Raw genomic sequence first — 16,863 nt, forward strand, 5'->3', positions numbered from 1 at the left:
TCTCATGATCTGCAAACTTCATTTTCTTGTTTAGTATATCTTTCATAAATTTCACATAACTTGACATTTGTTCCAAAGCCTCAATGAAAGGAATGTTTATTGTTAACTTTTTTAAGGATTTCAAAAAAATTTGTAAATTGTTTGTCTTTATTCTTCTGCTTTAGTCGATAAGGAAACTGAGGTAATGGTTTTTTTTTAGGAACTTGTGTTTGTTCATTATCATTATGGTCACTTTCCATCTCTTCCTTCTCCTCATCAGCTTCAGTTTCTCTTTGGATTCTTGTTTCAATTTCTTTTCCACTTCATAATTGAATTGCTTTAATTTTCTTCTTATTTTGATCTTTGGGATTAACTTCCACAGTACTCGGAAGAATTCTTGAAGGTCTGTTACTAAGTGCAGTAACAATATGTCCTAATTGATTTTCAATATTTCTAATAGCAGCCTCTTGTTTTTGTATTTGATTTCCCATATTCAACATTACATCTTCCATCGTTAACTTCTTTTCCTTAACTTGTGGGTTCGGGTTAGAATTAAATCCAGGAGGATAATAAGGTCGACAATTAGAATTTCCTTAATTATTTAAATTTTGTGAGGGGTTCATTGAATTGTTATAATTATTCTAACTAAAATTAGGGTGATTTTTCCATCCAGGGTTGAAATAGTTAGAATAGGGATTGTTATTTCAATTATTAATAACATTCAAAGTTTCATAAGATGATTGAGTATCAATTATCTGTCCTAGTGAATTTACCTCTAATACTGGTGGTATTTGAGAATAATTCACTCAAATTTGATCAATCTTTTTTAATATAACAGCAATTTAAGATGCTAAAATAGACATTGCATCAGATTTATGAATACTAGCTACTATCTTAGGATTTACGTGTAGGGTCATTGAAAATTATTAGTAGTCATTTTTTCTATTAAAGAGTATGCTTCATCATAAGTTTTTGACATTAAAGATCCACCTGTAGCAGCATCTATAATAGATCTAGGTGATCCTACTAAGGTGATCCTACTATAGATCTAGGTGATCCTACTAATCCATTGTAAAAAGTTTGAATTATTAACCAATCTAGTAAAGCATGGTGTGTACATTTTCTAATGAGATCCTTAAATCTCTCCTAGGCGTCATATATTGATTCCCCTTCAAACTGAAAAAAATATATAATATCGTTTCTAAGCTTAGCAGTTTTCAAGGGTGGAAAATATTTAGTCAAGAATTTTTGTGATAGTTCATCCCAAGTTTTAATAGATCGAGGTGCTAATGAATTTAACCAAGCTTTGGCTTTATCCCTTAATGAAAAAGGATAAAAGTCTAAGCTTAAAAATATCATTAGACACTCCTTCATATTTAAAAGTAACACAAATTTCAAGAAAACTAGCAAGATATAAGTTAGGATCTTCAGTAGGTGTTCCTCCATTTTGTACCATTTGGATAATAGCAGGTTTAAGCTCAAATGAATTAGCAGCAACATCAGGATTTTGAATATTGAAGTGAAGTTCATCTATTATTGGATTAGCATAATCTTTTAAAGGCCTTTGTCGATTTTCATTTATTTGATTATCTAAGTTATTCTCCATTACATTAAAATTTTTAATTTCTTTTTTGTTATTTTTGAATTTTTCTAAAGTACGTTCTAATTCTGAATCGTAAGGTACTAAACATTCAGATCTAATATTTTGCATAAATAAATATAATAAGCAAAGAAAATTTTCTTAAAAATACTCTTAAATATATAGTTATATATTTTTTAGATTTTTGATTTTATATTTTTTTTGATATTTTGTATTTTGCCTAAAATTGCATAAAATTTTTCCCAAAAATATTTCTCCTATTACACAGGAAATAGTAAAGCTCCCAGGTTCCCTAAGTTTTTTAGGAAGTTTCTTTTGAATTATAGCATTGAACCCTTCACTGAGTGAAACTGCCTCATGATCTCCAAAGTTCCTCTTCTTGTTAAGAATATCCTTCATGAAATATACATAACTAGGCATTTGCTTTAGAGCTTTAGCAAAAGGAGTATTAGTAGTTAACATCTTAAATACTTCTAAAAATTTTGGAACTTATTGATCCAGATTCTGTTGTTGAAGTCATTGAGGAAATGAAGGTATTGATTTTTTTAAATTAACCTTATTTGGAGAGACTGAATTTTCTAATTCATTGGAAATATTTTCCTCCTATTTTTTAGTTTCCACTATCTCTTTTTCAACCTCAATCTCTTTCCAAACTACATCCTCCAACTCTCTTACACTTCTTAATTGGACAACTTTAACATGCTCCCTATTCTTCTCCTTAGGGTCGATTGCTAAGTGAGTATACAATTTGTCCCTATTTGTTTTTTATATTCCTTATTGTTGCACCTTGACTTTAAAGTTGATTGCCCATTTACAATACAACCTCTTCCAAATACAACTTCTTTGCGTTAAATTGTGGATTATTGTTAAAGACTAGAGGATAAAAAGGTATATAGTTGGTACTACCTTGTTTGTTCCAATTTCCTAAAGGATTTGCATGGTTATTGCCTCATTGTTGTTTTCCCCCACCAGAATTGTTATTCCAATTAAAATTAGGATGGTTCTTCCAACCTTGGTTTTAGAAGTTGGAATAAGCATTGTTAGGTCTGTTGTTAATTGCATTTATGGTCTCAAATGATGAATTGCTAGAATCAACCATTTTTCCAAATAAATTTTCCTCAATTACTGGAGTTACATGAGGTTAGTTCATTCTAAGTTGATCTAACTTCCTTGTTATTGCTACTACCTAAGAAGTAAGAATGGAAAGCACATTAGTATAATGCACACTAGCTACCTTTCTAAGGTTTATTCTTTTAGAAGGCCATTGGAACTTATTTGTAACAATCTCTTCAATGAAATAGTGAACCTCATCCAATGGCTTTGACATGAGTGAACCACCAGCAGCAGCATCCATAATAGATCTAAGGAATCCTTCTAAACCATTGTAAAAAGTTTGAATATTTAATTAATCGGGCAAAGCATGATGTGGGCACTTCCTAAGAAGTTCCTTAATTTTTTTTCATGCCTCATAAATCGACTCACCTTCATACTGGAAAAATGAAGTATATCATTTCTAAGCTTATCAATTTTTGAAGGTGGGAAATACTTAGTTGGGAATTTTTCAGCTAAGTCACTTCAAGTCCTAATCGATCCAGCTGTTAATGAGTTCAACCACATCTCAACTTTATCCCTTAAGGAAAAGAGAAAAGGTCCAAGTTTAACAGTGTCATTTGACATGCCTTTATAACAAAATGTAACATAAAGTTCTAGAAAACTTGCTAAGTATAAATTTGGATCATCATAAGTAATTCCGCCAAACTAGTTGTTTTACACCATTTGGATAATAACAGATTTCAATTCAAATTAGTTAGCTTCTATGACAAGAGTTTAAATACTTAAGTGAATTTCATCTACTATAAGATTAACATAATTTCTTAATGGTCTATGTGTGTTATGATGTTCATTAATTGGTACTTAATTATCTAAATTGTTTTGTTGAATATTCACCATTTCTTCTACAAGTTCATAAAGTTTTTTCTATTTTATAACTTTTCAAATAGTCCTCTCTAGTTGAAAATCATAAGATACAATCCTGTAGATTTTGAACTATGCATACACAACTAAAGGTTCAACTAGTAATTATAGCACAAACACACTTAACAAACACTCAAAACAATTTTTTTCTTTTATTTTTTTTTAACACAAATGCTTACATAATGAAACTATAATATGATTTTTTAAATCTAAGTCTTATAGGTTCAACTAAAATTCTCCTAAAGTTCTTATTATCACATTCCTTAGCAATGGTGCCAGAAACTTGGTCCACCCCAGCTATTATCACAATAATGTAAGTCTCTGAAAACGAGACTAGCAACTTGATCCGCTCCATAGCAACTTCATTAAATTCTTAAAATTAGGTGTTCTTGCACACCGGAGTGTCTCAAGAAAGTATACATATCATTTCATTAATATAATACTCTATTGAGTCTAAATTGTCAATCCCATAGAGGGTGAGGTAATGAATCCCTTAAGAAAATTTCTAGTATATTACTTTTAGGCCTTAGTTTAAAATTGTTATTAGGTGAAAGTTCTACCAACTGCTGCTAAACTACTTCAATTAATTCTAATGTTAAAACCATCCTAACTTTATTGGATAAAAAATTATCAAGATATAAAAGCTCTTGTGATGATATAAGTGATTGTTTAGGAATAAATACTTGAAATTGTAAATGTAGCTAGTGATAAATAGGAGCAATTCTCTACTTTACCCTCTTCCGAGTGCATACAGTAGTTTGGTTAAACTGGTTTTATTTCCGTAAACTCTAATTTGAACCCATCAAATACTATTTCCCTATCTATTTGAATCTCTCTATATCTTACTTTTGCTTCATAACCTATAGCTCAATGTGAATAATCTAATCGTTCCTTCATCGCTTTTCTGAACCATATTGGATCACAACAAATTTAAATAGTTCATATGGCTAGTATGAAAAGTAAATTAGGCTTTGAAGAATACTCATCACATTGATGTTTACAGATTAGTTCTATAAGCATCCTAACATCCTACAAATCCAACTTATTCGCACAAGAGAAAGGTAAAGAAAGATCTACTCATAGTGCATGAAGAAAACACGTCCAATCCCTCTCCAATCTCCCTAAGAAACTGGAAAATATGAAACCCTAACTTTACACTATGACTCCTCTGACTTATTAGACATTTGAAGGCTTCAGAATTTTTAGGATTGTTCCCTTGAACTACCTAAATCAACCCCATAACTCCTTAAGTCGTGCTGAAGCAACTGAAGAAAACTACCCATGCAGTTACCGGCACCTTGGCACCATAGGGCTGGCGTCTAGGCACTGGACTCTCTATTTTCCCAACTCGCGACTAGCGCTTAAGTGCCCCATAAGTTGTAGCTAAGGCACTTTGGTGGAGCAAGGCTGACACTTAAGCGCCAGTCTGTTGGTCCCCAATTTGCTTCGTTACACCTCCACTGTTCCATGTGCCTTGCCTGTTATGCCTAAAAAAAAAAGAAACACAAAAATATATTTCCTTAAAGTGTAATTTCATCCTTAAATAAGTGCAAAATATAAAGGTAATTAAACATGCTTTAGGACACATCAACGTCCTTGGTGGATTTCATACGACCTTGTTTGCATAGGTTAACACCATCAAACATATCGACAAAACAACCTTGAACGAGCCTAACTTCCTCAGTGTATTTCATTTGATTTTGTCTGCATGAATAAAAAATTTGGTAGTACTCAATGTATTTTTATACTTGATTTTTGTAGCATTCCAACCATTGATTATCCTACAAAATAAGGAATGAAACAATATTGACTCCTTAACATAAGGATACACACCATCAGAAAGTACAAAGGCTATATTAAAAGATGTAAAGACAAACACATTATCACTGAGTATAAATGCTACATCAAGCAAACAAAGTACTTCAAAGAAAAATAAATTATCACAAATTACAAAAACTATAACAAGCCAACAGAAATAAAATATTAATCTGCATTGTTTCTCCTTATTAGGGTTGTGCTCATGCAAGTCACTTTTAACTTCTTTCTCTTCTAAGTAGGGTTGTAAACGAGCCGAGCTTGAGCGAGCTCAGCCTTGGCTCGTGTTCGGTTCGTTCAAAATAGCTCGTGCTCGAAATCAGCTTGTGTTCAAAATCAGCTCGTGAATAGTGTGTTCGTGTTCGGCTCGGGTTAGAATTTTGGTTTAAATTTTCGTGTTCGTGTTTGGCTCATGTTTGGCTCAAAATTGGCTCGTTAAACATAAATTTAGAAAAATAGATGTAAAGTGCGAGATTCGAACCTAAATCAAATATATACAAAAGAAGACACTAACCACATTGTCACATGAGATGTTATGATTTAAACTTAGACATAAATATATATAATATATTATTATATAAATAATATATGTAATATATTATTACATAAAAATTTATATATTTTTTTTATTTCGAGCTAAAACGAGCCGAACACGAGTGAACAAAGAGTTGTTCGTGTTCGGCTCGTTTATAATTCGAGCTTTAAAAATTTGTTCATAGTCGGCTCGTATACTTAACGAACGAGCCAAGAACGGGCTACTTAACGAGCCGAACACGAGCTGTTCGCGAACAACAAGCTTTTTTGACAGCCGTACTTCTAAGTAAGAAGGGGAATCTTTAGACACCTAGTTGGGAGATACCATTGATGTTCACCTTAGCCTGATGATATATCAAGCTAATTCCTTTTCAAAAGTCTCAAGGGAATTATTTTTTCTACACAATGATTTTGGAACATTTTGTTCTCCTCTTCAAAAGCCAACATATTTACATGAAAAGTCATCAAGCTCTTGGTAATGTTACTATAGTTGACTCTTATCATCACCAGCTCTTCTAAAGTCTTCTTCAGCTATTGAATTTAAAAAAGAGAGAAAAGTTGCCATGGAAGACAATTCAAGCATACACTCTATTTACTGATCTTAAAAGGGTAGTATCTATTTTACTCATAAATTATACATATGTTTACATTTGCCTTGAAGACATTTTATAGACATGAACATTATGTTTGATGCCCTTAAGAAAATGTTAAACTCAAGATCTAAATCCAGAAATATATGACTGACATAAAAAAATATAGTATAAAGCAAAATATGTTTAAAGATGATTCCATATTCTTCAACTCATGAAAGCCTTGTACACATGTGATTCAACACTTCCTTGAGAATACAATTTTTCAAAGGATTCATTGAAGAAAAATTAGATACTTGCAGCACCTACTCAGATTCCGCATTAGTTTGGTCTAAATCACTCAACATCACATTAGGGAGTCTCTTGTAAGAATAAAAAGAGTTCAATCTTTCATAAAGATTATTCTATCACATACTTGTTTGGGTAATATACCTCACATTGAAGCCTACTACTTTGAAATCTGAGGACCCTTAATATGTCTCCTTTCGTAATATGAAGAACAAAGGGTAGCTTCTTCATCCTCCTTTATCGTCATAAAAATCATAGTCATTTTTCACTAAGAAGAATCGATCGACCCAACTTTTTGGAGCATCCATTGTTTGAAATTTCAATCATTCGTTATTATAAGTGATATGGTTATGAGCATCATAAACAAACTTGCCCATATTTGCCATTATCTCTAAAGATAATATTGCATTATGATCCTTAATGAGTACAATTAAACCTATAATAATGATTGTTGTATACCGATAAGAAAGTTAGGAAAGACACCCTTCCTATATTGATAAAATGCTCACTAACTCGGGAATTGATGAAAATCTCAGGCCAGAATGCAAATTCATCCCATAAACTTTGATATATTCGGAGAAGGTGAACTAGCTCAGTCAGATATACCCAACGACTTAACCACCATAACATTTGGAAAGTGATACTTCTTTTATAAAAGCATCAAATCATCTTCAGTTAGAGTTGATACCACCTCGTCAAAGCTTTGATAATTTTTATGGATTTCAGGGGGTCGGGATTTCCTAGAAGTTAAAATCTCAAAGAAAAATCAAGCATGAAGAATTTCTCCTTAGAAGCAATAATATCTTATATCATAGGAGGCAACTATACTTTGCTTCAAAAAAGACAACAACAAACTACCTCAACAGAGGCATGTCGGCATAATTTTAGGGGGGGTCGTCCTTTGGAAGCTGTCGGTCAGAATCGAAGTCCCATTGCCAGCTTCAGAAAGACGTTTAATTTATATATATATATATATATATAAAATTTTAGAAAAATATGAAATCAAACTTATATCATTTCTTTCATAGTTTATATGAAAGAGCACTGCACCTCAAGCTATGTATAAATCCCGAAAGATAAACACAAGAATTGATAGTGAGGCTCAATCAAATAAACTAAGAAATATATGACATCCGTTTGGTCTACGAAACCATTTTATTAAAACCATTTTTGACCAACAGTTCCCCTATTTAATATGAAAAATTAAATACAATTATAGGTTTTTTGCCAAAGAAATTAAGTTAGGTTTGAAAAAGTTTCCTATAAAGACAAGCCCTTATAATTAATTACATCTTAGATAACCGAAGTTACCTACGAAAAATATTGATAAAAATCAAGGGACATTGTCTCCAAATAGGTCAGAGAGGTCAAAGGATTAGGACTTTTCAACGAGATCGGAAAAAGAGGTGTGAAATGGGCATGGCTCAAATTTGGAACATCTATTATGAAATCCGAAGAAAGAAGAACTAGGGGATATCACTGATCCTGAGGAGAACCTCGGTGACTTCCCAAGTTATCCTATAGTTTAGCTTCAGTTTAGAGGAGCAATATTTAAATGTTTCATCCTGTCAATTTTTTTTCAATTAGGGCTTACATTTGTATGGGATGATCACATAATTAGCTTGGAAGATGTGAGGATTTAGGTCGTAACGAACGACAAACTCAGAATTCTAAAGCGAGTTATGGTTATATTATATAACAGATCCATACAAAGGTCTAAAGATAAGTTGAGGATTTATGTCGCACTAGGTGGACAACATCGAAATCCTATGGCTTGGTTGTTTAATTCTAATGAAAGGATGGTTTAGTTGATGTAAACATGTTTTGTTGTTGAATATGGTCTTGCTGCCCATAATGCTAGCTCCAAGCTCCACATCGTGGTAAGTTTAAGTTTTCTAATGTGTCAAGTTAAGATGTCAAATCAAATGTTTCTTAAGGTTATGGTTGTTTAAATATTATGGGGGATGTTTAAGTTGATTAGAGTGACACCAGTTAGGATCCTACGGTTTTCTCATTCTAGCACCACTATTTTCTTTTAGATTCACTTAGTCCAAATTAATTTACTAAACTCAACTTAATTGGTTCCATACTTTCATTTAGACCATTGGAAGTCTTGTTACCAACCATAATTTACCTCCTCCAAGGGATTTCCGATCATCCGATAGAGACATTTTTAATTTAATTGTAATTTTTATTTTGTAGTGCTTGTGATTAAATTTTGAGTTATCTTATATTTTTAATATTGTGGCGGGGGATTTTTTTTTTTTTTTTTTTTTATAATTATAAAATTCAGTTTTTGTTTTGTGGCTATTCTAGCAGTTTTGGTTTTGACATGGAGGGTGTCATTATTGTTTAATATGCAAGTTCGAGACAAGAAGTACAGAAAGGTAAATGCAATAATTTAACAGCGTTCCTGTCGGTTCTTCTTGTTCCTCCACCCCCACGGGTGGGTGTTGGCAGTGTGTATATAATTTTGCAAAGAATTTAAAGTGTAGGAGTAGACGAATGCATAAATATCAAACCTCAAGTGATGACTTTATTGAGTCTCGAAAGATCTTAATGGATGATTTTAGAACAAAATATAGAAAGTTCAATGTGCCTTTTAAAATATTCAAGAGATTCCAAAGTGCTCGGAGTATGACCTTGAAACACTTTGAAGATCTCTTGAATTATTTTGAGTCCATTTAAAACTTTATTATATTGTTCCATTAATCATCCAGAGAGTGTGACTACCCTGTTGCCCAGTAAAGCTTAACAATTCAATTATCTCAAGGATAAGATATTTAATCAATTTGGTACTTTACTTCAAAGATTACATGGATGAATGCCCCTAAGGCAAGCTTAAGTCATTAAAGCTTTGGTGTTCATCACAAATGGGCTTGGAGTGTTTAAAGACGTGTTGATCCTCAACATATTATCTTCTAGATTCAATCAATTGAATTTAGACATCAAGCCTATGCCGCTACTAAGCCCTTAACAATCATAATGGAGGAAAATGGTGGTGGCTAAAATCTAGGTTTAAGTGACATTATTATTATTAAGAGATCACATCATCATCAATTTTAGGCTTAAGCTAAGTGAATTATCATCTCTCTGACTTAAGCCCAACACTTGAGAATCGTTTGATCTTAGTCGACTCCCAAATCATGAAGATTAGGGAAATTATGATTTTGTTGATACTGTGAAAATGTGGTAAGTGAGTTTCTTCCTTTAACCCATTGCAATTCAATCATCCAACATATTTATTAAGGATCAAAATTACTCATTTTTCCTTTGATTAATCTTAAATTTTGATTAAGGCACCAAAGCCAAAAATTACTGTCCTGCCCTTGGGGCTCTTCATCTTATAATTCCTCAAGCAAAATTGAAATGACCTTGAAAATATTTGAGTATCTTATCCATGGATTAATTAAAATATCAGGGAGTAAAATATGATTTTTCAAAATTTGATTTAATTTAAATAATTATTTTTTTAAAAAAAGGAATTTTTCAATGTTAATTTATTTAATTAATCAAAATGAAGTTTTAATTTATGGGAAAATTATTGGAGGTTTTCCTAGGCTAGAAGAATACTTAGACAAAATTTTATGATTTCTTTGAATAACATTGTAATTATTATAATTATTTAAAGATCATTTTTAATGATTATTTAAATACAAAATATGTTTTAATCTTCGAAAATCGCTTTTAAATTTTATTAAACCCTCATAAGTCCAAGAAAACTTAGAGGAACAAATTTTATATTTTTATGATTTATGTTTAATTTATTATAATTATTTTAATGGAAAAATAAAGAAAATATATTTTAGGCCTTTAGGAAATTTATTTTTAATTTAGAAAAATTAGAAAAAATATTTTAAAGGGTTCCAAGTGATCAGGGAAAACTTGCAAACATTTTGAACTATTTTTGTATTTTTGAAAAAAAAAATTTATTTTAATTATGTTTAATTCAAAATACTTTAAAAATAAAATATTTTCACAAAAATATCTTTTCTTTTTATTAAATGCCCCTAATCACAAGGAACTTAAAAAACTATTTTTCATAATTTTTTAAGCTTATTTAATTTAATATAATTTATTTTGTGCAAAGATAGTATTTTTACTTAAAAAATCCACTTTAATGGCAAAATCAACTTAAATAAATTTGAAATTTTTACACTGATTTGAAATGACTTTTATGAACAATGTGGAATTGGTTTTTTCAAATTTTGATTTATATTTAGTTTAAATGAATTAATAAAATGTAAAAATATTTAATTAATAACATAAATATATAAAATTATTCAAATCATCACATGAGAGATTTTTTTAATTTATATGATTAAATAAAGCCAAAACAGTCATTTGAGCTTGAAAATTAGGGTTAGAGGCACAGAGGTGCTCTCTGACTTTGGAAAAATCAAAGGAGGTGCCCTCTATCATAAGGAATCAACCCTAAAAATTTTAAGCTGTGGCGATTAATATTTAATCATAATGAATTAAAATACCTCATAGAGTATTTAATTAATTAAAAATCATAAACTTGACAAATAATTTTTATTTTTGGTCCATATTATTCTCTTCTATTCACTAAGCAAGAGATTATTTTTCTTTTATTTTTATGATTTTTTTAAAGAAAGATATGGATTTTCTAAGATCAGGCATTAAAAATAATTAGAAAATCCATATTTTCTTACTTAAGCATGAGGTGCCACCTCATCCTACGACGGCTCCTAACTCACACGCAGCGCTCCGCCATTTGGCGTCACCATCCACCTCAGCTGCCACGCGACCCGCCTTTTTGCACCAATGGTTGGTTCAGCTTGGTCTCCTCCGTTGATGAAGATGAAATAAACACGCGATCAGACGACTCCCAATTATCTTCCCCAAATGACCTAACCCGAGAACTATTCACATTAAAACCTTAAGATCTTCGCCTAGACTCAACTAAATCACATGGGGTTTATTTCTAAACCTTCATCTACTCAAGACAAACATATTTATATTGTTTATCAAGCATGAAATCAAGCCATTACATATGGAGAATCAAAAGAAGCTGGGGCTAGGGTTAGAGCTCAATACCTTTGTCTAAGAGGGGATGCCTCAATCAGATGGTTGTGGTAGCTTTAATTGGGTCTAACAAACCTCTACATGAAGTCTCAAGCCCTAGTGAATTGTCTAAATATGTTTTTTCCCAAACTCGATTTCAGGCGTTGGTCTAGAACTAGATTGGGGGCTGTTTGAGAGGGGGCTTTTGTGGGGGATCAAATGTTCTCACTGTGGGGATGGTGTGTGCACAGTTAATTGGAGTTTGGTTCACTGTGGGGCTGTGGAGAAATGTGTACTGGTTTCGGCCTGATTTTGAGCTCAAAATTGAACTCTTACAGGGGGAAACAGAGGGGGGAATTGGCTTGTGCTGAGGAAGGCTTGGAGAGTTTCTGGTGAGATTTTGGCAGAGTTTCCCCAAGGATTTTGGTTAGCTCTCTTTTGGCCATGGAGAAGGTGGTTTAAATAGAGGGGCTTAGGGTGGAGCTCAGGTCTTTAATTTGGGTTTAATTAAGTGCTTATGTGGAGGGCTTCAAAATGCCAAATGCTAATCAGAGTTGGACTCATTGGATGGGTGAAATTAGGTTTGAGTTAAGGCATGGGGGCTCTTGGTTTTGGTGTTTTTCGACCACTTAGCCAGCTGGAAGGTCCAGAGATGGTGTCCAGAGAAGTCAGGTGAGCCAAGGGGAGGGTTAATTATGATTAACCACTAATGGTTTGTCATGATGGTGGAGATATTTTGGCTTAGACCCAAAAATGGGATGAGGGATGAAAAAATGGGATGAGATCCCTTAATTTAGGGAATCATTGGTTCATAGCCCACCTTGGCTGGGTTAGGTGGGTCTAGGATGGTCACTAGGGTGTACTTGGTGGTTGTGGTGTCATTAATTTGGTTACTTGAGCATGGTTTAGTCAATTTTGGTGCTTGGGTTCAATTTGAGTCAAATTGGCATGAAGTTGGGTTTGGGTTTGGATATACATGACATTGAGCCCAATTGATTGAAAAATTTGGTGTAGATGATTGTCATGAAGAGTTTAAAAAAGATTTGGAGTGATTTTGAATTAATTTAGAGGTTCAATTTGGAGGATTTTGCCATTTAGTCAATTTAGGGATGTTGGGTTTGACTTGGGCTTAGGTTGAGCTAGAGTTGGGTTAAGTCCAAATTAATGGTTGAAAATAGTCTAGGGGAATATCATGAAGAGTTCTCAACATCAATTGAGTGTCAATTTTGGGGTTTGGGCATTCAATTAGGTGACATTTAGAGACAGACAAATTGGGGTAAATTGGGGTTTTGGTCCAATTTGATTTTAGGTGAAATTGAGGCTTGACCAAGGCCAATTGAAGGGTCAATTTGATGTGTGGGAATGTTTCAAAGAGTTTGTTATGCACAATTGAGGCAATTGGAAAGATTTGGGGTCAATTGAATGGGATTTTAGTTTTGATTGAATGAGAATTTGGTTTTGGGCCAAATTGGGGCTTTTTGATTTGGGTTGAAATTGGACTCAAATGTGGGTCAATTGGGCTTAGATTTGGTTACTTGGTTTGAAGTGAGTTTTGTAATGATGAATTTGATTTGAGAATTGAAATTGGGGAAAATTGGGATCAAATTGATGGAGATTTGAGATGAATTTGGGGAAATTGGGTCTTTAAGGGCAATTTGTGGTTGTTGGTCAAAATTGGTCAAATTGGGCTCAATGGAAGAGTTCAAAGTGATTTTGGAGACATTTTAAATGATTTTGTGGGTTTTGGGAAAGTTTGATTCACCATGGGCATTTTGGTAATTTTGGCAAATTTAGTGGTATTTTGGTAATTTTCTCAGTTTTGGGTGGTTTTCGGCAATTTGGTTAGTTTGAAATGGTCTGAAATGATTTTTGAACAAATTTGAGTAGTTTGGGTGAATTTTGGTCAAATTTGGGGTTTGGGATGTTTAGATAATTTGGGTAGATTTTTTTTGGGAGGGGGGGGGGGGGGGGGGAAGGGCGGAGGGCCAAGTTTGATATTTTGGTGAAAATGAGGTGCCAACCACCCTATATGAGCCATGGACTAATGAAACCCTCATTTGGGTCCTCTATGTACTGGTCTTAGCCAAATCCTAGCCTAGGACTAGTGGGTCTAAGGGACCATTTTGTGACTATCTACATGAGTCTCCCAAAAGATCAATGGATCAAAGTCAACAAGTTTAAGTTTAGGGTTGAAAGTGAGTGTGAGTAAACTATCTCCAAACCAACACGTAGGGTCAACCCTAAGGCCAGACAGTCTTATGGGGATTCCCCTTGAGCTTCCTCATATTGGCCCCGCCAATTAAGTGCTAGAGGTTATGACCAATATGTGAAACTTCAAGTTAAGCAAAGAAGAAAGCAAAGAAGAGTTTAGAGTTTCTTAGAGTTTCTAATGGTGAGGGTTCTTTTTCTAGTTCTCTAGAAGTAGTCAACAGGAAAGCTCTTTGGCTAGATCCTAGGCTATCAAAGAGGAAAAACTAGACCTCAACCAAAAGTGAGATCAACAAGGCAATAACAACCTATTTTGGGGAAGACAATAATAACCTAATTTGAAGAAGGCAGCAACAACCTATTCTAAGAAAGGCAATAATGGCATATGTTGGGGGAGGCAACAACAACCTGATGGGGTAGGCAATAGTGTCCTAGGAGAGGCTGCAACCTGTGGAAGGTTGGTGTGGTTTCTTTCCCTCCAAATAACCTATTTATATGAAAAAAATTGGAAGTTGGCGCTAAATTTTGAAAATTTTAAAAATTTAAAATTTCTATAAAAAAATGGCTCATGTGCAAGGACACACGTCCACACTCGCATGCTCACACATACACATCCACAAGCATAGACACATGTATGTATAGAAACATGCACATAGAAACATAATTAGAAGCACGTCATGGTATGCGAACAAAAAACTGTCATTACCACTAGACCACCACTATTTGGCAGTCACTACAAATGTACAATCACTACCCGACCTCCGTTAACCATTGTTGCCAAACCACCACCGCCTCTAACCCTGAAAACAACAACATGATCAAAGCATGCACGACTACTCAAATTTTCTCAAAGTATAATTTTTTGAACATCTGACATTATATTTTTGAATGTCACAAACAACATTTCTCAAGAAATAGGGGGCATCTGTAGCCTCCGACCACCTTCGACCACTGTCAGTCAACCACCGCCGCCCATCACTATTTTTCGTCGTTGATCTTATACCCCAATGACCCTTGCTTGGAAACATCATATCCAAAATACAATGTAACATATTAAAAAGATGATGATAATTTTCAACTCTGTGGTCGCCGACCATGATCAAACAGTGATTATTGTTAGCATCAACTACCGCCTACTACCGACCATTAACAACCATTGCTTTTTAATATCCATGCTAAAACATAATGGTTGTTCTTAACACCATTATTTTTTATACATTTTATAAAGATAAATGCAACATTTAGTGTAATTTTGTAACCTCATTCTTCCAGAGAGAGGGGTCTAGACATTAGCTACAACTTTTGTGGCCAACTATCATTGTCACAGTTACCAACTACGATCTTTGTGGCTGACTATTGTTATTGTAGCCACCAACTACAATCTTTATGACTAATTACTACTGTCGCGGACTTCAACTACAACATCTATGGTCAACTGATTTTGTTACAATCATAGACTACAACTTTTGTCATTAATTACTATTATAGTAATTCCAAATTATTATCTTTGTGGTTGAGTGCTGCTCTTCTAGTCACCAATTACAATCTTTGTGGAAAATTACTACTATCACAATTCCCATCTGCGAGCTTTGTGGCTGACTGTTGTTACTGTAGCCAACTCTTTTATTGGTAATTACTGCTGTCGCGTCTTCCAATTGTCGTCAACTACTATTATTGTGGATTTAATTATAACCTCTATGACCGACTTATGCTCATATATCCACTAACTATGGTCTTTGTGGTCAACTATTGATAAAACTTCAAACTATGGCCTTTGTGACTGATTGTTTCTCTTACAGCTGCTGACTTCAACCTTTCTAGTACAATTTTTAACTATGGTATTTGTGACCACCTGACACTAATGCAATCACCAACATTTGTGGCCAACCGATGATATTGTAGCTTCCAACCACAACATTTTGTGGGCAACAATTACATGTGCAACAACCAACTATGGACTTTGTGGCTAACTACTACTATAGAACTTCAAACTGCAACCTAGGTGGTCAATTACAGCTATTGTAGCCATCAACAATGACCTTCATGATCAACTAGATTTATTACAGCCCAATTATGACTGTTATAGTTGAATTTCTATTATACATTTGTAATTATTAGTATTGCAATCTCATCTTCTCTAAATCAGAAAAAGAGTGAAATTACATTCTTATAATTATATAGTAAATTATTTTGATTGGTCTAGGCACCGAAATTTTTTCTCTGTACTAGGGTTTTCAAGTAAAAGTTTTGGTGTCTCCTCTCTTTTTTTGTGTGCATGTTTGGTCATCATGAAATGTTAAGATGTTAAATTCACTCTACCGCTAAAAGTCTTCAGACACTAAATTTACAATTTTTTTAAAACAATTTAAAAGTTTAAGATTAAATTAAATTAAATTAAATCGTAATATATTGGTGTACTATTTCCAAAAAATTATACTTTCCTATTATAAATTAAATAAAAAAATTCAAATAAAATTAAATTTTAACATATGCTAATGTGCATTTAACGCAATATTATTTATTTATTTATTATTTTTAGGAAGATGAATTTTAAGCATGCTATTCTTTTTAGAAGGTGAATTTTAAGGATATTAATTAATATTGAATGCTAGTCACTAGTATAGTAGTATGCAAGAAAAGCTTATGTGAGAAAAGCCCTTATCTTGAAAAAAAAATTTTTGTGCGGATGTCTAATTATCGGCGGCCACATTATTTGAGAATGATGTGTATGACGATGTGACCACCCATAATTGATCATCCTGACTTGCGAAGTGCAAACGAAATATTTTCTAAACGTCCAGACCTCAAATTTGAAGCACCATTATTAATTTAATTAAATAAAAAAAT

The sequence above is a fragment of the Phalaenopsis equestris genome, unplaced genomic scaffold, assembly GCF_001263595.1.
Source record: "Phalaenopsis equestris unplaced genomic scaffold, ASM126359v1 Scaffold000092, whole genome shotgun sequence".
NCBI classification, from domain to species: Eukaryota; Viridiplantae; Streptophyta; class Magnoliopsida; order Asparagales; family Orchidaceae; genus Phalaenopsis; species Phalaenopsis equestris.